Source organism: Haplochromis burtoni, unplaced genomic scaffold, assembly GCF_018398535.1.
Source record: "Haplochromis burtoni strain Fernald_Lab_line unplaced genomic scaffold, NCSU_Asbu1 Contig_11, whole genome shotgun sequence".
NCBI classification, from domain to species: Eukaryota; Metazoa; Chordata; class Actinopteri; order Cichliformes; family Cichlidae; genus Haplochromis; species Haplochromis burtoni.
The window spans coordinates 407,052-428,067 of NW_024582372.1; the positions used below are offsets into that span (position 1 = coordinate 407,052).

Below are 21,016 nucleotides of genomic sequence, written 5' to 3' on the forward strand. Positions count from 1 at the left end.
TTGTTTTTTTCTTGTTTTTGTTAAGACAAAAATATCCACCCTGCTGGTGCAGCTCGTCAGTCTTTCTTTGCTGGTGCTAGTACTTTAAGTCGTGTTGAAGGTAAACTTCACTTTAAGTCCAGTTTGTTTTCTTTTACTGCAAATCAATCAAACCAAGCCAGAGACTGTGAGACTCGAGCTGGTTGTTTTACGGTGCAGAAACTTGAAAGCTGCCATCAAGCTGTTGTCTGATGGCAGCAAATCATGTAAAACTCTTGACACACTAAGTGCACAAACTGTCACAACTGAGCTATACTGCCTCTATGTGCTACCCCTTACTTGGCTGCCTTTATTAGTCTTTCTTTTTTCTCATCCTACCTTGATTGTTAAAGGCAGAGACATTCCTGTAAATGTGCCTCAAATTAACCAGACTATCTCTTTTAAAAGTAAAGGGTTGCTCTGACCAAGTGGTCTGCAAATAGATTACGCCTCTCACTTTGACATTACGTCAAGATTATAGGGCCATTTAAGAATAAGGAGAATAATTAAAACTAAGTAAAAGTAATAAAATTAGGAAACTGCTGACTCACACTGTGGCAAATGGGTATTAACTGCCAACTTGTGTCTCCGGATGGTTATTTTAAATTTTAAAGACCCAGTTTCTTGCCCAGATCGTCAGGCGTGTGTTGCAGTTTTTCAAGAGGACCTTAAATTTTCGTGGCACATCTGTTTCAATTGCTCCTCCATTATGCTGGTATTTAAATAAATGGTCAAATGGGATTAGGGGAATTGCTATTGGTGGTAAAATGGGATTTGATAAGGACTGACACAATGTTAAAAGTCATTATAGTGTGATCAGTGAATGGGATCAGATGGAATAAGATCAAAGGCATAATTGAAAATGCAGCAACATAGTTTCTGAAAATGTTGCAGGTCAACCTTGCGCTTTCTTTTATTGAAGAATCATGCTGCTTGTACTCGTGAGGTATTTATGAAACGCCGTGTCTTGGAATTACTAAAGAATGGGGAAGTTGGCATGGCATCATTTTTAACTTGTGCTTACTTGGAAGTCTTAGAAGTTAACACAGTAGTGTTGCTTTTACTGCAAAGAGCTTGTGTTAGTAGAACCTTTTTCTGCTTCCTCCTGCTCCTGGAATGTGAAGGATACTAGTGTTCATTAATATGAAAAAATGATGATGATAATAATTTAAAGTAATTAAAATGTTTCCTTGGTATTGGTAAGTTTTTCCTCCTTTGATTATTCATAAACAGAGGTGGAAGGAAAGGATAATGAATCAATAGCTCATTTATTCGTTCACTCACTTCAAAGCCAAAGTCCTCAGAAGCCTGTCACTTCCCTTCTTGTGAGCAGTGGTTTTATGTTGCTGCTGGTGGATAAAAACGCCTGTGTTCTTGATGCTGATCTATTTAGAGACCAACTGCCCTCCTAGCTTGTTCTGCTGGTCTACCCCAGGGCTTTGCTTGTAAGAGAGGATTGTTTGTGTATAGTGCTGTCACTGTACTCCATTGGCACCATCTTGGCCTGTTTCTGCTGTCTGCTTGTTGAACGTGGTAAGGACCCCCACCCCCCCCCCCCCCCCCCCCCCCAAAGAAAAAAATGAAGATTAATATTCTGTCCAACACATGATTAAAGGAGTAGCGAAAAAAGATGGAAATGATCTCCAGTTCTGATGAAGTGCATGTGATGAGTCTCCTGTGTCTCAGTAACTCATGACACAGCAGCACACTTATGGCCCCCTGAACGTCTCTTCAATCTAGTCCACAGTTCTTAGTTCAAAAGATAAAGCTGAGTTTGTAAGCTTTTTTTTTTTTCTTCTCTCCCCCAGATTACTTTTAACTTAAACCTTTACAGGCAAATTAAAACTTTTTCTTCATGGGGCAGTGAGACAGTTTCTTGTTTTTCTTATCAAATACATTATTGCCAACAGAATTTTCATGATCACTTTTACACAGAAGTGTTAACTTGGTGTGTTGCAACATTTATTGTGCATCTAAGCCCACAGACCCACAAGCCTAGAGACCAGTTGGCGACACCCTGGCAACTGCTGGTTACTGGGGAAACATGTGCATACTCCAAGTTTTTGCTGAAGGTTGGTGGGAGTCGACAGCTGAAATTGATTGCAAAGAGTTATATTGCGTGGCACCAAAAACCTCCTCGTTATTGTGAAAAGTATGAGGCAAACTGGAGCTCTTACTTTGAAGGTGATATTCCATTCAAACTACAGACGACCGAATCAGTCTGCCAGTGACCAGTGGTAGCACCCTGTCTGTGACTGATTTCACCTAGCAACAGCGAGCAAACACTTACCAATCAGTCATTGAGTTTTAAATGGGTAAAAATGACATCAGAAAATGTCAAATCCCAGAACATAATGTTACGCTTAAGTGGGTGAGCCAGGTATATAACTCTCCCCTCTTTCTTTAAAATGATCCAAGACCTGCCATATTTAATGGAAAAACATTTGGCGTAGGTGTCTAAAGAGTTTTGTGGTAAATTATGTGTATTGGAAGATTTTAAAGGTTTGCCACAGTGAAATAAAGTTTAACTACTTTAATTTGCTGATGCAGGCTAAATAAAACATGTCACAAAGTATATTTACACTAATCCATAAACTGAACTAAAACAAAACATGGGACTGTCTGGCCCTGTTGAATTGAACTTATCTACAGAGCTTGTTAAAAGTAAAGTTTCCTTTCATTTGAAGGAGGTTTCTGTGAGATTGGGTTATGATCAGTGTTTGTTTTCCTCGCTCACCGTCTTCTCATTTTTCATTTTCTGAATCAGACTTTGTCACACCCCGTGGACATGAGTAGTTTCTCATGCTTTAATCATTGAGTAAAGTGTGTTGTCAGCAGCACTGAATGGTTTCTGTTATTAAATTTCAGTGTAGTATTATGGTATTTATGCAGTGTCTGGGACATACAGTGAAGTCATATTTTCTTGACTTAAGCTGCCAGTTTGTCTTTTAATTTATTTATTTCTTGCACAATAGCCTTGAATCAGAGAAAAGCATCAGCATAGAAAGACTGAAGGAACAGAATGCAGAATTGGACTCTGGAGATCTGAAGCGATTAACTGTGGTTGGGGGGGGGTTAAAGAAATTTGCTGGAAAATTTTCTGAGCTGTCATGATTGGCCCACAGATGATGGGGAAGAAACTACCTGCTGAGTGTTGAAAGGAGTTCCGCTGCATGATTTGTACAATCACGCGCCGGTGCCTCTGCTTTTTTCTTTTTCTTCTTCTTCAGATCCTAAAATTATTTGGAATCTGTTGGTCTACAGTGTGTGTGTTTAGCAAAAGCTTCGAGGGACAACGGTTATTATACTGGGATCACGGTTTGTGCATCATCATGCATGATGTTACTGTTCCCAGAGGGCCTTTAAGGGTCCTTGAGTCAAATGTGGCTTAAACACACCAGCTGTGTTGATTGTACTTCTAAATATTTTAGTATACTTAAGCATATTTTGTAAGCTGATTTACTTGTGCCCTATCTTCATAAATCTTTAACACACCACTCTATGTACTGTGGCTCTGGTCCACTTTAGCCAATGAGAGCTGATGGCTCCAATGGAGTGTGCAGCCCTATACAGTCGTGTAGCATGTGCCTTAAAGACTTTGCTTCTTTGAAGTTCAGTAACGAATGGCGCAAACCAGTGCTGAACTGTTGGATTTGGGCCTTTAGTTGGCACATAACTATTAAAAGGCAAGATTTTTTTATTCATTTATTTTTGTTCTAATCTAGAGATGAATGTATCGTTTCTCTTCTTGGGACAGTTGCTCATCAGCGGGTGGTGTATCTCTGTAGTGTCTCAGGCCCTTGTGCTGTTGTTAATGAGAGAGGCTCCCTTTTATTCCACGCTTCGGCCTCTCTCTCACTAAGCAGACCCAGATCTCACTTCATCTCAGTGCAGCTGCACTTCTTTGAAAGTTAATGAACTGCAGAGATCGACTTATCCTGTTTGCTCTGCTGGAGACTTCTGTGTTGAAAGCAAGGACTTTAGAGCCACCTGAAATTAAATCCTAATCCATTACCAGCACAAAACGCTGTAACTGATATTGGAATCCTTTTTATTGATGAGCCAAGTATTAAATTAAACTTATTGTGAAAGTTTTGTATTACACTATTATTATTATTATTATTATTATTTTTTATTTTTTATAGAAATTACCATAAAAATGACAGCAAGGGTTGAAGGTTAGAGCTGATTAATCCTGCTTTATCTACAGATTTTGTCAGCAATTGAACATGCCTTAAACTTGTAATCAAAGGTTTTTTTTGTTTTGTTCTCTTTGAAAACCTCAAAACTATGACCAGGTTTCAGCCAGCGTTGTGCAAGCCCTGCAGGCCTGAGTTGACCCTCTTTGCCAGGCATCAGTTTTATAATGTATCTTATTAGCCCGCTCTTATATTTAGGCATAGAAAGACTGATTTAAAAAGTATGTTTGTAAGAAAAAAAAAGAAGGGAAAAAAAAAAGAAAAAGACTTAAACATGTTACTTTCACTCTTACAGCTGATATACAGCCACGTTTGTTTACTAGAAGTCATTTATTGCTCCATGTGAATGAGGTGATCAGTGGTCTGTTCATTCTTGCTGGAAAAAAATAAACCCTTCTGTACTCATCTTGTCTCTCCTCACACCAGCAGCAGTGTGTCTGTGTCACAGAAGTAATTTGAGATGTGACTTGGCCACACATACTGTATGGTGATAGCGCATATCCTTCTTTCTTTTTTCTTTTCTCCCTCGTCTTTTTTCTCGCCTTTATGCTCAGTTAAGTTGATGCATTCATGGCTAGGCAGCAACTTTGTGTAGTTAAAGATGACAAAAAGGTAAACTGTTGCTGGAATCCTCGTAGATGAAATGCTTTCCGATGAGTAAATGACAGTGAATTTCTAGCAAAGTAATTATATTAATAACCAAGAAAGCTGCTGTCTGCCCATATCATGCATCAGCACGAGCTTCATACAGTTGGAGCAAAGCAGAACAACGCCTACTCATTTTTTTTACAGCTGCAAAACAAGTTGGACTGCTGGAGAAATGCCTTTCGTTCATTTGTTGCACGGTTGACCCTGTTGGTTCTTTTAATGCAATGAAGTTGTTGTTGCAGAATGTGCTCGGAAAAAGCCAATGGGCTTCTTATAATTGTGTCCAAGTATGACAGGCTTGTGTTCTCAAATCTTCCATACATCAAAAGGACTTTTTAACCACTCATTTATTAAGCAACATTTTCATCTGGCATGGGTTTGTTTTGGGTTTTTTCTGTTTAAATCGGTGCACATATTTGTGCAAAATGTCACAATGGTATGTGCAGGCTATTTTCCCCAAAGATGGAAAACAGTGTCTGGTATGGAGACAACTTCAAAGGCTCAGTGAAATTTATCGGCTCCGTTCTGTTTGGTATTCTCATTATAGTTCAGTCACTGATAAGTTTCTGTGAACCTCTGTTTTTTTTTATCTTTTTAGATTGGGTTATTAATCAAAATGACACTGCTATAGGTCAAACTAATAAATGCTGTCTTGTCAAAAAGCTCAGTGTTGCGACGTGCAGTAATCGTAGAGAAGGCCAACATCATGAGAACAAAGACAAATCAGTATTTGTGGAGACACATTCTGACAACATAACTCTTGTTCTCTTTTTTTAAAAAAGAAGTCGGACAAAAAAGACAAAGATTGGTGGGGGCGGGAGGAACGAACTGATCAGCAGGAGGCCATCTAAAGTCTTGAGCAAAGAAGTGAACCACCCATATTACCAGAGGTCCTGGGAAATGTAGCAGCAGAGGCCCAGCAGCACTCAGTCATTACTCTGCTCTCCCACAGCGGAGCAATGGGGGCTGGGATGGAGCAGAACCACACACAGGTCACAGGGGCTGTAACTAGAGCCAGATGTGCTGAGGGGACATGAAAACACGTGGACAGGCACCTCTGAAGCTTTTAAATATAAGCATGCTTACACGTACACATACTGAGAGAAGAGGTATTTTAGGAATGCCAGAATTGAAATTGAGAGTACTCTTGGTTTTGTATGATGACGATGATGATGACAGTGGGGAATGCCTACAAAATGTTCAGCTAGTGCTTTGACTTAAATGCATGACACATTTTGATGCCTATTAATGTATAAAACATCACAGGTGGTGCACTGTACTCATCAAAGTGTCATAAACTATGTGCAGTGTGTGGGTTGTTGCAGAAATCATTTAAGGGAGCTACACTGAATTTTGGGAAGTGAGTTTCAGTTTTGACTTTGATTTTATACATTGAGGAAATAACATGCATATTGACTGAAATGGTCGTTCATTGCATCCATTAAGAAGGTAGTTGGATGGTAGTTTTATTTCATGAGTGAGGTAATAATTCTGTTACCGTAACTTAAAAAAATAAAAATAATAAATAAAACGAATGATCAATACTTAAACGCATTGTTTAAAACAAAGAAAATGTAAGGATAAACTCTACGGTCTTGGTGGTCAGTGGATAACTGCAATATCACCTTCACTTTTAGCTACGGGAACTTCCCAAACCCTCCCCATTAATGGTTGTCTTTCACTGGGTCAACACCTGAACAAAGGCACAAAAAGCCTCTGACGTATGTTGTGTATGTACAGCATGTACAGTTTTCCCAGAGTAAGACATCAGTGATTTTAATGTCTTTGGTTTATGTTTAAGTAGAGTTCCTACAGAAAATGTAAAGTTAAACAAGCTTTGAATGTGTGGTCATAAATGTTATCGCTGATGCTGTAAAACTGGGTGGGGAAATGAACACATCACTTCAAGGAAGGAAGCCAATTTTTAGGGGCCGTTAGACTGTGTACTTACCCATCTGCTCCAGTGGCCACGAGATAAGACTTTGGTCGAACTGGGCACCTTCCAGGCGTGAACGTGTGTCACACTGAAAACCAGCATTCTTGCTAAATGTGTTCAAATGAGACTTAATGGAGTTTTAAAACAGTAGAATGCATTATGCCGCTGTTGTTTCTCATTATGAAGCATTAGCAGATGCTGCTTGGTTTCCCTCATGTCAGTGGACGTTTGGGGATGGTTTAAGTGTTACGTTGCCGAGAGGTAAAGTGAGCCACATTGTTTAGCATTGTGTTAGACGGTAACTGATCTGTTTGTGAAAGTTGCTGGTTTTGGCTTTTGATGTCATGTCAGGGGCTCTAAACAAAGGCACAACGATCTTCTTTGACCTACCTCTCCTCATGTTGTCGAGATACGCACGCAAGCTGCGGGGAGGTGGAGCAGTCATTTGCGTTGCAGTTTGAAAAGGTTAAAGGCTTAGATCTGATAAGCCCCTTACAATGAAAACAATGAAGTGAATGTTTAAAAGCCTGTAATAGCCTAATGGAGGCAGCAGCATGGGAGGAATGCAGCATTTGGGTGGAGCTTTATTATAACGACTACGTGCGAACCCCCCCCCTCCAACCCCACACCTTTGAAACAGGAGTCCTGCTAAAATGCGACACTTTTGAGGTCTTAGATTGTAGTGTAGCAGAGATGCTGGGTTTAGATTTCACATCAGGTGTCATCTTCAGCGATACAGGTAGTGTTGCTTTACAGCAGTGCCAGAGGTAGAGAACTGGGTTTCTGCTCTGAGAGGAGTCTGGTTTTGTGTCACTGGTCACCATGAAAATCAGATTTTGAAAAATGTGATGGTGTCTTTGGCGACGTACATGATGTACAGCACATTTTTGTGGCTGCCAGTACAATTTGTTTGTTTACTGTATTGACGAGAAACATCTTGTTTTTGCCGTCAGTTACCTTTCTTTGTCGGCTCGAATGAAACCAGCACGTCAGTACGATTGCTTTCGTTCGCAGGCCGAGTCCGTCTTGGAAGAATTCTCATCAAAGTACTGTTTGGCACGAACAACCAAACACCTCTCGGTCTCTTTTGTTGCACCTTGAATTTATTTTTCCGAGTTTTTCAGAGCTTCCAATCATGCACCATGGAGTTCCTGGCTTGCAATGTCTTACTCTGAGTAGGCGCTTATTTGTTTTTGAGTGTTTCCAGTAATGTTTTGCTATCATGCCAACTTGGCAGAGATATTTTTTAGATGTGCTGGAGGTAGTGGGTTTTTGTGTGTGTTGATATCCCTTGGAAAAAAAGTGTTTGTCCTTCCAGCGTGTTATATCATCTGTTTTATTGATGTGACGGGCTCATCGGGTCTTTGTTCTCTGGTTTCCATGGAAGTCCTCTCAGCTGGCTAGTTTGAGCTCTGCAGTCGAGTGACACAGACCTTAAAACACAGGGTTTCTTTCTAGGTCATCTATCCATGTTGCAAAGGAAGAGGAATCATCATATCAATGTGCTGTATCAGTTGTTGGTGTGTACGCTCAAGTGTTCATGAATATTTTATTGCTGATGTAAGCTATGCATCAGTGGGTTGCAGCTCCCCCTCCCTCTCCCACCACCTCGTCAGATGTTTGTGAAATTGAATCCCAGGATGCTCGCTATTGATAGGGCGCTCGTCTTCTTTATTGTGGATGATGATTTTGCTGACTGAAGACATGCTGGCTAAATTGGATTCTTTTTATGGCTGGTCTTTGGCGGTGGGAGTTTGCTGCCACTGGTTTGTTGGATGGAGAATAATACTTTTATGTACATATCTGGATGTTGGCAGCTGAGGGGGAAGGCTGTGTCCTTTTTAATGGTTATGAACGAGGTCCAAGCTGTAATCTATTTTTCCATTTACATTAAGACGGGACGATCTGGTTCAACTCAAAACTACAATAACAAGATTCCCCCCCCCCCACCGATATTCTCAAGGGCTGCAAACAGTGATTATCATTTTGATCCATAATTCCTTACATAGTGATTCCCACAGATAGACTTGGGCTGGCTTCCCAGTTATGTTAACATCCTCTCAAGTATATTTGGCAAATAATTCTAGCATTTTTGTGATCTTATTTTATTTTTTCATCTGGCCAGCAGAATTACACTCTCTGTTTTAATAGTTTTTAAAGTTATGTTGCTGCAAACCAGCCAGCTCTGGCCATTCCTGTGTTGCTGACCAGTTAACCAGTCATTGCTGATACTATTTAGTGATTATCTCCACAGGGAGATGAACTCCACCTCCATCATGTTGGACTGCATCCTGGGAATGTAGTTCTTGCACGGTTCAGGAGCTGCGCTGTGAGCTTAGAGGGCCAGTCTAACCAGCCAGTTATTAAAATACCTGTTCGAGTATAAGCTTAAAAAATATGTTATTCAGACCGATTGTCTAATTTTGGCAACTTTAGACACATGCGCACAGTTACATATTAGATAAACTGGCATTCAAATGCTAAAATCCTTTCGGTTTCTGTGTATTATATCAGGAAATCTGAACACTTCTGTTGGAAGAGTACTGTAGCAAGACAGAAATTTGAGTAAAGTTGGCAACACGTAATCACAGCATCACAGAACTTCAAACCCCACTTAATCCCAGTGCACCTTAGGCTGTGCGTCGACTAAATCATAGCTGATCCCTTTTTAAAGATGCATGTCGCATTACATTTCTATGATTTGGAAATTGTGACTGCTACAATACAAGCATGTCTCCCTTAACTAATATAACTGCACAACAGCCCTAGATGCACAACCAATACATGTAAAAGAGCTCTAGACATTATAGCTAAAAAAGGCTCAGAGCTGAATTGGGCTCTCACAACCTAAAAATGTTAGATTCCAGCAGCATTTGGTGCAATACAAAGGAAACGAGTAGCAAAGGAAACTGTGATGACGGTGTTTTGTGACAAGTGTCCATCTGTTTGGATCTGTTTCTGAAAAGCTTCAGCTCAGGGAACAATACAGTGTTTTGGACTGGGTACTCTGATAGCTTTGATAGTTGGTGGGGCTCAGTAGCTTGCTCTCCTTCTCAGGGCAGTTGTCCAGACTACAGTACTTGTTCCCGTCAGCCTGCTCAGTCGCATGCTGCTGTGGGCCAGTGGAGATACTACAGTTCACAGGTTTCCCTCAGAGTCTAGTGCTGCCATTTCTCAATCTTCCAATGCACAAAGTAAACCAAGAGACCAGCAATTATGGTGCATGGGAAATAGCAGAGTTCTGTGCTGACTCTGAGGCAGCTTTCCCAGCAAGTAGGCTCAGTGTTTAGTCCACAGAAAACTGTCAGCCTCCCACTGCTTTCCAGACCTATAATACTAGCTGTATCATAACCCCCCTCAACAAATGCACGCAACACAGCCTGAAGCCTTTTATTATCCTTTTTTTGGCACCAGGTCAGCTCGTTTGTCTATTTTAGTTCTGTTCCACTTTCTTTCTTGTTGTCCCAGCTCACAGTAACTCAGATACTGGTGCAACTTTTTAGGGTTTCAGGAGACATGCCTTCTGTTTTTGCTTAGTCACATATTAGTCAGTGAAGGGAAAACTTCAGGGAGTTATAAATGTGTGCCTCATGGTGGTTTTCTGTTTACCACGGACATATTTCCTTTTAACAAGACATTTATCCTCAGAAATCATATATATATATATATATATATATGTATGTATGTATGTGTGTATGTATGTATGTGTATATGTATGTGTGTATATGTATGTGTGTATATGTATGTGTGTATATGTATGTGTGTATATGTATGTGTGTATATGTATGTGTGTATATGTATGTGTGTATATATGTATATGTATATATATATATATGTGTGTGTATATATGTGTATATATGGTATATTATTAATCTTCTTAGATGCTAGGATAGGGCTGGGCACTTTTTATTTATATAATTTTATTAAACCCTTTGCCTTGTCTTATAAACCCAGTGCAGCCCTCATCTTTGTAGTGGTGCACTCATCCCTGTTTCAAAACCCAAACTGACTCAGTGTTTTGCACAGCAAAGCTCTGACTTGTTCTTGTGAAATGGACTTAATGGGCAGAAACACCCACTGGTGTCATCTGATTCAAATTCTTGATCCCATGTTCAGTTTTTATTTCTTTTAAAAATTTAGTTTCAGTTGAATTGTAATTAAAGTACATAATCTAAGGCAATTTAAAGTTGTGTTTTGTTTTTTTTTAAAGTTGGATAAATTGAATCTTTGTCTCAATGTTAATTGATCTTACACTTTTAAGCGGAGCAGTCTTGTACTGTGGGGAAATGAACCAGATGATGTGGATTAAAAGTCGAAGGAGGAAGGGAATCTCTTAAATAACAGAATGACCATGCTGGGTCTGTTAGTCTGGAGGAAATGGTTGTGGCCAGCTTTCCTGCCATTGTCCTTGCCTCCATGCAGCAGTGTGGTTTGGCCAGCCAGAAGTCTTAATCCAGCAGTTGTGGCAGCTGAACAGTCTGTGTGCTCAGAGCTATTCAAGAGAAAGGAATTTTCCTTTCCATAGAAATATGTGACCCGAAATGCCACCACAGTGCAAAACCTGAGGAAAAATGGTCTATAAAAAGTTTTCGCATTAAGTAATGGGTTAAACTGGTAAGCTATTTCTAATACTCTGGGAAGTCAGCTTACTGACACTTCAATTTTTTTTTTTTTTTTTAATTTTTAAAATTTTTTTTTAATGGCTTGAGCTATGCTGGAAATTGTGAAATTTCCATACTTCATGAATTGAGTCACACTGTTATAAATCATCTGATCCTATGTGTCACGGCATCTAATTTACATTGTTTTAGTACTTTCTTTGGGCAAACTTTTTAGTTGCCCCAAGCGCGCGCGTGTGTGGGTCAACCATCAGTGTGGAGGGACTTTACCAGCAGCCCTGCCTCCGTACTGTACACATTGTTCTTTAATTTAATTCCCCACAGACGTTGCATCCATTGATTTACGTTTTTGAACCAGAGTATTTCTTGTTACATCTGGTTAACTTGTATTTTGATTGTTTACTGAATGGGAGACAGCTGTTGTCCATGTAGCTATTTACACCCCTTTATTTACTGTAACATAACTGATCCCCTTTCAATCAGTTTTATGTTGTGCTCATTTTCCGTCATTCTCTGACAACATGAAGCAAACACAGGTGTTTCTAACATACAGTTCTTCCGGACTTGGTTTAGTATCTGTAGGCAGCGTATGATGTGTAATTACATGTTTGAGTAGGTGTATGTCAACTGTGCTGCTGTGTGTAGGATTTATGTTTTAACCTCTGGATACACAACTTCAATCAGGCCTCAACTATACAAATTCTATACAGGGAGTGCAGAATTATTAGGCAAGTTGTATTTTTGAGGAATAATTTTATTATTGAACAACAACCATGTTCTCAATGAACCCAAAAAACTCATTAATATCAAAGCTGAATGTTTTTGGAAGTAGTTTTAGTTTGTTTTTAGTTTTAGCTATTTTAGGGGGATATCTGTGTGTGCAGGTGACTATTACTGTGCATAATTATTAGGCAACTTAACAAAAAACAAATATATACCCATTTCAATTATTTATTTTTACCAGTGAAACCAATATAACATCTCCACATTCACAAATATACATTTCTGACATTCAAAAACAAAACAAAAACAAATCAGCGACCAATATAGCCACCTTTCTTTGCAAGGACACTCAAAAGCCTGCCATCCATGGATTCTGTCAGTGTTTTGATCTGTTCACCATCAACATTGCGTGCAGCAGCAACCACAGCCTCCCAGACACTGTTCAGAGAGGTGTACTGTTTTCCCTCCTTGTAAATCTCACATTTGATGATGGACCACAGGTTCTCAATGGGGTTCAGATCAGGTGAACAAGGAGGCCATGTCATTAGTTTTTCTTCTTTTATACCCTTTCTTGCCAGCCACGCTGTGGAGTACTTGGACGCGTGTGATGGAGCATTGTCCTGCATGAAAATCATGTTTTTCTTGAAGGATGCAGACTTCTTCCTGTACCACTGCTTGAAGAAGGTGTCTTCCAGAAACTGGCAGTAGGACTGGGAGTTGAGCTTGACTCCATCCTCAACCCGAAAAGGCCCCACAAGCTCATCTTTGATGATACCAGCCCAAACCAGTACTCCACCTCCACCTTGCTGGCGTCTGAGTCGGACTGGAGCTCTCTGCCCTTTACCAATCCAGCCACGGGCCCATCCATCTGGCCCATCAAGACTCACTCTCATTTCATCAGTCCATAAAACCTTAGAAAAACCAGTCTTGAGATATTTCTTGGCCCAGTCTTGACGTTTCAGCTTGTGTGTCTTGTTCAGTGGTGGTCGTCTTTCAGCCTTTCTTACCTTGGCCATGTCTCTGAGTATTGCACACCTTGTGCTTTTGGGCACTCCAGTGATGTTGCAGCTCTGAAATATGGCCAAACTGGTGGCAAGTGGCATCTTGGCAGCTGCACGCTTGACTTTTCTCAGTTCATGGGCAGTTATTTTGCGCCTTGGTTTTTCCACACGCTTCTTGCGACCCTGTTGACTATTTTGAATGAAACGCTTGATTGTTCGATGATCACGCTTCAGAAGCTTTGCAATTTTGAGACTGCTGCATCCCTCTGCAAGATATCTCACTATTTTTGACTTTTCTGAGCCTGTCAAGTCCTTCTTTTGACCCATTTTGCCAAAGGAAAGGACGTTGCCTAATAATTATGCACACCTGATATAGGGTGTTGATGTCATTAGACCACACCCCTTCTCATTACAGAGATGCACATCACCTAATATGCTTAATTGGTAGTAGGCTTTCGAGCCTATACAGCTTGGAGTAAGACAACATGCATGAAGAGGATGATGTGGACAAAATACTCATTTGCCTAATAATTCTGCACTCCCTGTATTAGCTGTGCCCAGTAAATGTACAATGCTTTAATGGTGACATGTGAGCATTTTGATTCGAATCTGATTAGTGTGCCAATAGTATCCACAGTACGACTCGATGCTGCTTAAGGTCACTGCTAGTATTCGGCGATTGTGTTATGTGCAGCTCTATTGTTTTCACTCTCACCTGCTGTGAGTGAGATTGAGGAGGAGGTGCAGACAGAGCATGGCTCAGCATCTGTTCACGTTAGACGACGTGCAGTAATCCTCCTAAGAGGAAACAGTCCTGCAGGTCCTCCTGAGAATGAAGAAAATTGTAAATTTTGGGTGATTTGACATGAATGAATACGCTGAGGATATTTACCAGTGTGCTCTTTAGACCTGTGTCACACGCGTTGTGGACTTTTCTTATTGCGTTTATTGTGAGTTCTTTTTTTTTTTTTTTTTTTTTTTTTTTTTGTCCAAGTTGTGATTGCTGAAGAAAAGAACATTGGCACTGATGGATAAAGTTACCGGGAATTTACTTGCCAGTTGAGTGCGTTGATGTTGGGAAAGACTCACTGACATAACTGACAATACCACAGTTGCAAGAAAACCTCCTGAAAGATGTGAAAAGAGCCCCAGAGTACACTGCATCAGTGTTTCCTCTTTTTTGCCTTATTGTAGATTGACAGGCATCCCAAGTCTGTAGAAATACTTTGGTAACCTTTTCCAACAGTATGATTCACTGACAGTTTAAAAGCTGGAAGTAGCTTTTGGGGCTGGAAAGTGAAGCCAATGTGGAAATGCCTTAAAGTTGTGTTCTTTTTAAAGGCCCATTGGCTTGTTTCCTCTGTGACCTCTGTAAACAATTTCCTAACAACTTTCTGATCTCAGTCACTAGTTTCAGGTCCTATTGAGTACAATAAAGTTTATTTTGGAATTTATAATCCTAAGAGTTAGAAGGCAGGATTGCTCAGGATTTGCTCATCTGTGGTCAGTCGGTTTGTTATTGGCTAAAGATGTGCCAATCATAAGGGTACACTGAAAAGCCACAGTTCCTTTTGAAAATGTCAGCTTTCAGTGGTAGACACTTTACACACATTTTGAGAGACCATATGGTCTGACAGTGAATTTAAGTGAGCAAGTAAATTATTCTTATAATTGCTTTTGGTAATTCATCTTGCACACACAGTTCTCTCTACTCAGTGTTGTGTTACTTAAACTGTATTGATGTTTGGCTTGACTTTGATGTTTCCTGTGCCAGGATTACACACAATATGCAAGGCAGTACACAGGCTTAATGTCTGTACACTCTCCACTCTATGGAACGAGTGCGTAATTGATATTAGTTTTAAGCCACACCAAGTGCATCTTTGTTTGACAGGGAGCTGAAATAAAGGCAGCCATGTCATATGAGTTTAATGATTCTTGACAAGGCAGTGACTGCTTTTCATTCTCATAATGTGGACACGAGTTGTTTTGCTCCATGGTGCTGTCTACTATGAATAATTCTGTTTTGTAAGTGCATTCAACATATCTTCCCTCGACTGCTGAATTATTTGGTTGGAAGAGTGTATTTGTTCATACTGCCTAGGGTAAGGAAATTATGAATAATTTTGTTGATTGACATTCACCCACATAAATGAACACATCAGTTTCATATTTGAGGAACAAAGAGGTGCAGCATGTATGGCAACAGTGGCGACTGCAGCAGGGCACAGCTGTGATTTCTATGTTGATGTGCTTTCCTACGATGATGATGATGGTTAATCATCGGCCATGGTGGCCCAGTTTCTCTGACAATCTGCTTGGAACTGATTTCACTTCTACTTTATTGCTGTTGACAGTATTTTCACTCGGGCTTATCGTAAATAAGACTACCGTGCTAATCATCATTTGCTCATTACACCCAGCGTGTGCGTAGTACTCCGCTTAGTCTTCTGATTTATTCGCTTATCAGCTCGGCTTCTATGTTGCTAACCGAAACGTGAAGGTCACCTGTGGAGTTTTTGTTCAACTTTTATTTTTATTTTATTTATTTATTTTTTTTAAGTTTTATTAAACAGCTTATCTGCCAGCTAAGTTTATTTTTGCCTTCTTGCCACCTATTGATCAGCAAGAAATTGTGTAATGATGGGCAGGATTGTCTGTTGTGTCGCATCAAGACTTCTCCTCCCCATAAACTGGACCAGTGCTCAGATGCTCGGGCTACAACTATGTCGGCTGCTTGGAGGTAACGTCCCATTTTAAAGACTTGCAAATTCCTCATAATGAGGTTGGAGGGATGCTGCCGGCATAATCTCCTGGGTTTACAGCTGGAAAAGCCTGGCTCATATCCCTTTGGGTGCCCACACATTTTTACTTTCACTTCTACTCGTTGTTAGAGCTTGACCAGTTTAACTGCAGACTGATATTATCAGCCAATATTGGGTGTTTGGCAATATATCATGTTGGCATTTATAATGGACAGTAGATTAAAACTAGAAAAATTTGCATTTCCTGCGAAAATGCTGTGTGGATGCCTTAACGCTAAAGATGTCTGCTGAAAAAAAGCTGAATAAGTATGAAGTTGAAAAAAAATGTTGCCCTGAGCAGGATTCGAACCTGGCCCTTCTGGTCTCAAGGCGGCTACTCATCTCACTGCACCAACCTCATTCTCACAAAGAAGAGGTGGAGAGACTGACAATTCTGCTGAAATGAGCAGAAGCTGCTGAGAATTGTGCTGATAAGAGGTGAAAAGGCTGAAAATTTTGCAGAAGAGGTGAATAAGCAGAATTTGGGCAGAAAAGAGGTGAAAATTCTGCTGAAAAGAGGTTTTTGCTGAAAACAGCTGAAAAATCTGGTATTTGTGCTGAAAAGTGGTGAAAAAGCTGAAATTTGTGTTGAAAAGAGTTAAAAAAGTCTGTTAACTGAAAGAAATGTTGACATAAGCGGGATTTGAACCCGGGCCTCCCAGTCTGAGAACGGATGCTCATCTCACTACGGCATCCACACAATAAGTAAAGAGAAGATGTGGAGGGTGTTGGCTTTCAACAGTGTTATGAGTGTTTAGAGCACCACAACAGAGGCCAACTTGGCCAGAGTGTAAACGAGTAAATAACGTAACAAATGTTAGGGAATCTGTTTCATGCATCTAAAAGGGGAAAAAATAATGGCTAATCGGGTTACTAGATTTTTAAATCTGCAGTCTGTAAGTTTACTGATTAGCTGTAGCAGTAAAGACAACTTGGTAAGGTTTAGGAAGTACATACAACTTTGTGTAGGGCAGCATGGTGGTTAGCACTGTTCCCTCAAAAAAGAAGGTCCTGTGTTAACATTCACTCTCTGGCCTTTGTGTGGAGTTTGCATAATTTCTCTGGGTACTCTGCCTTCCTCCCATAGTCCAAAAACATGCAGTTAGTCAGGTTAGGGTAATTGGTGAATCTAAAATTGCCCATAGGTGTGAATGAAAGTATGAATGGTGCTGTGAAGGTAGGCCTGGTGACCTGTCAAGTAGGGGTGGGGGAAAAAATCGATACTGTGTAGTATCGTGATATTTTGTTTGCTAATAATGTATCGATACAGGGACAGCAGAAATCGATATTTTGTTACAAAAAAAGTTTTTGTGGAATGGAACATGATCAGCTCCTTTTTCTGAGCAAGAATCCTGACATTCCTTCACTGTCCAAATGTGTTTAACTTGTTTTTTGGCAGCAATAAACATGACAGTTTACTTCTTTTAATTTAAGACATGTTTTATTTTAATTAAGTTTAAAACTTTTTTATTTAATGTAAAATTATATTTTGTTTTAATTTACTTTCAAATTCTTCAGTTGCTGAAGGGGCTGCATAGTTTTCATAAATTGCATAGTTCAGAATAGCTATAATTGTACCAGATGGTTGCGTTCAGTTAAGTTAGACTAGACTGTAATACAAACCGTTCAGTTTGTCAACAATAAAACTGACTGAAATGAGAGAAAGACTGAGTGCGAGACTTTGATATTAGATAAAATGAATATTGATAAAGTTTACCTTTATGTACAGAATCTGAATATCGCAAAATATTTTTTAAAAATTGCAATAATATCGTATCGTGGGATGTATGGTGATTCCCACCTCTACTGTCAAGGTATAGGCTCTTGCTCGAAGTTGAAGAAAACTGATGAATATACAATTCTTGGGGTATTAAAAAGATTTCGGATCAACCCATTACCAAGTGTGACTTCTTGTGTATAAAAGTCACCTGTTTTGACACAATGATGCCCCAAGGATAGGAATGGTGAGGTGACTGAGAATGCTAAAACCCTGTCCTTGTTGCACATCATTTTTGGAGGTAACACTCTAATCCAGGGGTCTCGAACTCCAGTCCTCAAGGGCCGCTGTCCTGAAGCTTTTCCATGTGTTCCTGTTGCAACACGCCTGAGTAAAATGAGTAAAATTAGCAAGAGTATAGAACTTGACTGCATGCTGAAGTGGCAACCCCTAACCCTATTCAAGTAAATTTAAGTTAATGTAAGTGTTTGGAAAAATATACTTCTAAAAGTACTTTTATTGCACCATGTTCATTCACTCATGAGCTGCTGTAACATGAATCCAGTGGCTGAATCACCACCTCAGCATGCAGTCACATTCTATAGAGTCTTGCTAATGACCTACTAAGTGTATTCAGGCGTGTTGCAACAGGGAAACATGGAAAAGCTTCAGGACAGCGGCCCTTGAGGACTGGAGTTCGAGACCCCTGCTCTAATCTGTTTACAAGTGAGTAAATTGGAATCTACATTTTTCTTGTTTCTATGTCCCTTCTGATCTATAAACCTTTTAATGGATGTCATCCAACTCACCTTTGGATATTGAATCGATGGGGATGTTTGTGTCGTATGCTGTGATGTGACAGATTTGTTCTTTGCAAACTGGAAGATGCACAATAAAGTTGACTGGATGTGACTTAGGTTATGCTTATACTTAACTATTCTAACTAGATGTGGGGGAACAAGTCTTCTTTCAAAGTCAAATCTCAGAAGTTGATGCGTTGAACTGTGATTATTAATCTTCTTTTGAATGTATTTGAATATAAAAGACATCCCAAAAATTCCTTAGAAGAGCCAGCCAGCCATTATCCGCTACATAAAACCTAAGTGTAAAATGCTTTCCCTGTACTATCTACTTTAAAGATGACTGAGATATTCGGGGAAATGATCCTTTACTTACAAGATGTCCTTTGGTTTCTTACAACAGATAAATATCAAAAGTGCTTTCAGAAATGGTCCGTGGCTTTTTCCTGGTACCGTTCACAGTTGCGATGCAGTTCATTTATGGGAAACTTTGATATCAGTGCAGAGCTTAAGATTTTTTTTTTTTTTATTATTATTTTTTTTTTATCTCTTGCAGATAGCTAGAAAGTGGGTGTGCCTGTAATATGCATTTATGCACTGCTGCTGACGAGCCTCACTATGCTGGTGCCTCATTTAGACTGTTCAGTTACTTGGAAGCAGTTTTCTGAAGAAATATTTCACAACTTTTTTTTGTGTGTGTGTGTGTGTGTGTGTGTGTGTGTTTTGGCACATGTGTGAGTAGTCGCCGGAACACTTTGTGGCACCATCAATTTCTTGCCTATTGCTGCACGTTTATCTGTGAAATTGATGTTGAAATAAATTTAAGCTAAAGGGATGAAAGATGTGAGTGCATGTGTGTAGTGGCCCATAAGGCACCAGGTGCCCATTACTGATGAGGAAGACTTTTTCCCCAAATTAGCACCTTTACTGTAACATCATAAAAGCACAAAGCCCCAGCGTGTAGTCTTTCCTCAAGCAAGACAATGGCAGTACGGATAAGTAATGACTGATGAGACGGCTATTCAGCCTGAAATATGTGCTCAACATTTTTATTCATTTCTTTTTTTAAATCATGAATGTTTGCAAAGCATGCCATATCAAATGCACAGCGGTTGTGTCTAGTTTGGGTGATGTTTTGAAAAGCCCTGCTGCACTTAAAAATAACACCGCATTACTTGTGGATGAATTCCAGTGTGCATAATCCCTTTCCTTACTCACCTAGGCTGTTCTTATTTTGACAAACCAAATACTTTATCACCTTCCCTTGCCCTTCTCGCCCCCTTAAAAGATACCAGATTGTCAAAACTGAATCTCAGTCTCCATGGAAGCAGCAGTAACAAACAGGCTTTAAGGGCTTCCCCTGTTCAAAATGTGTGCTGCGTCTTGTTTTGCGATCTTTCACCCGACTTCCCATATGGCGCATTGAGAAGTACTGAGTCAGTGACTGTTGTGGAATAACAGGGCGATCTCACACATGGACTAATGCATACAGCCTCGGGCCTTGGCAGCAGTATTTAATGCCAACACTGTGTAGCAGGATGTACTGGAATAAACAAACAAATAATGATTAAGGATATTCTGGGTGAATAATTTACTTGTTGTTCACGCAATAGAGTCCAGACTAGTCAAAGATAACAGAACACTCAGAAAATGGTCAAAATGAGCCCAGTCTAATGAACAGTGTTAAATATTGTTCTTAGAAAGCCTGAGAGGAGCAACTCTTGAAGCTCTTTTCTGAGCTGATGAACACAATGACTGAGTTTGCCTCAGAAGTTAGCTGTTAGAGAGAGATGATCCTCTAACCTTAGAAAAACTGGAAAATATTTTAATGGTTGTCAACCCATGTCTTTATTGATATATATACTGAGGTGTCAGAACTCCTCATTAAGAGTACAGAGGTGGTCTTCAAAGCCCTTCTTTGTCGGGGAGCGAGTTGAGAGAAGCTGCTTGAAGTATAGAGTTTCCATATTGTGCTAAGGCCATCAAAAATAGCCAAGAAATGTTCTAACTTAAGGCAGTTTTCATTAAAGAAATGGCCTTCACCTCACAATTTCCCTCAAAGTCACTCTTAAAATGCAGCTGCTGTGCACCTTGGGGAGACCCTCATGACACTCCTTTAAATTGAAGTGCAGAGGGCTCAGCTACCTGTGGTGGTGTGGTAGGTGCAGAGACTAAAATGCTCAGTCCTCTGTGGAGGGAGAGGACAGTGATGGAAATGTTTTAGATGGAAATTAAGAGAGTGCAGCTTCCTCACATGGCCCCAGCGGTCCATCAGTGGTGGTGGGGGGAGAGCCTGTTTGGTATTACTGTCTTGCAGGAGTGCTCTATCTTTGCTCCGTGAGTTAAAAGGGGAGATAGAATTAGACTGCAGAATTAAATCTTATTAGCCCCTGTCCCACTGGCAATCACCTTTTGCACCATCTTCAGTGAGTGTTTGAGAGAGTCTGTGTGTGTGAGCAAGGAAGAGGGTAAGGTGGGAAGAAATTCAACAGGTTATTACTGACATTATATTTGAAATGAGCACAGAGGTGTGTGTGTGTGTGTGTGTGTG

General features: G+C 40.1%; 1 protein-coding gene and 1 long non-coding RNA gene across 5 annotated transcripts in view; both read left to right on the top strand.

The window, feature by feature from the left end:
- The window catches only part of furina (furin (paired basic amino acid cleaving enzyme) a), an 80,406-nt gene that overhangs the window by 12,687 nt on the left and 46,703 nt on the right, over window positions 1–21,016 (top strand). The gene's annotated exons all lie outside the window — the stretch shown is intronic.
- Window positions 18,191–21,016, top strand: part of LOC121812192 — a 4,994-nt gene continuing 2,168 nt past the window's right edge. The window contains exon 1 of the long non-coding RNA XR_006052915.1: window positions 18,191–20,333. This is a non-coding gene — a long non-coding RNA (uncharacterized LOC121812192). The remainder of the gene's footprint in view (window positions 20,334–21,016) is intronic.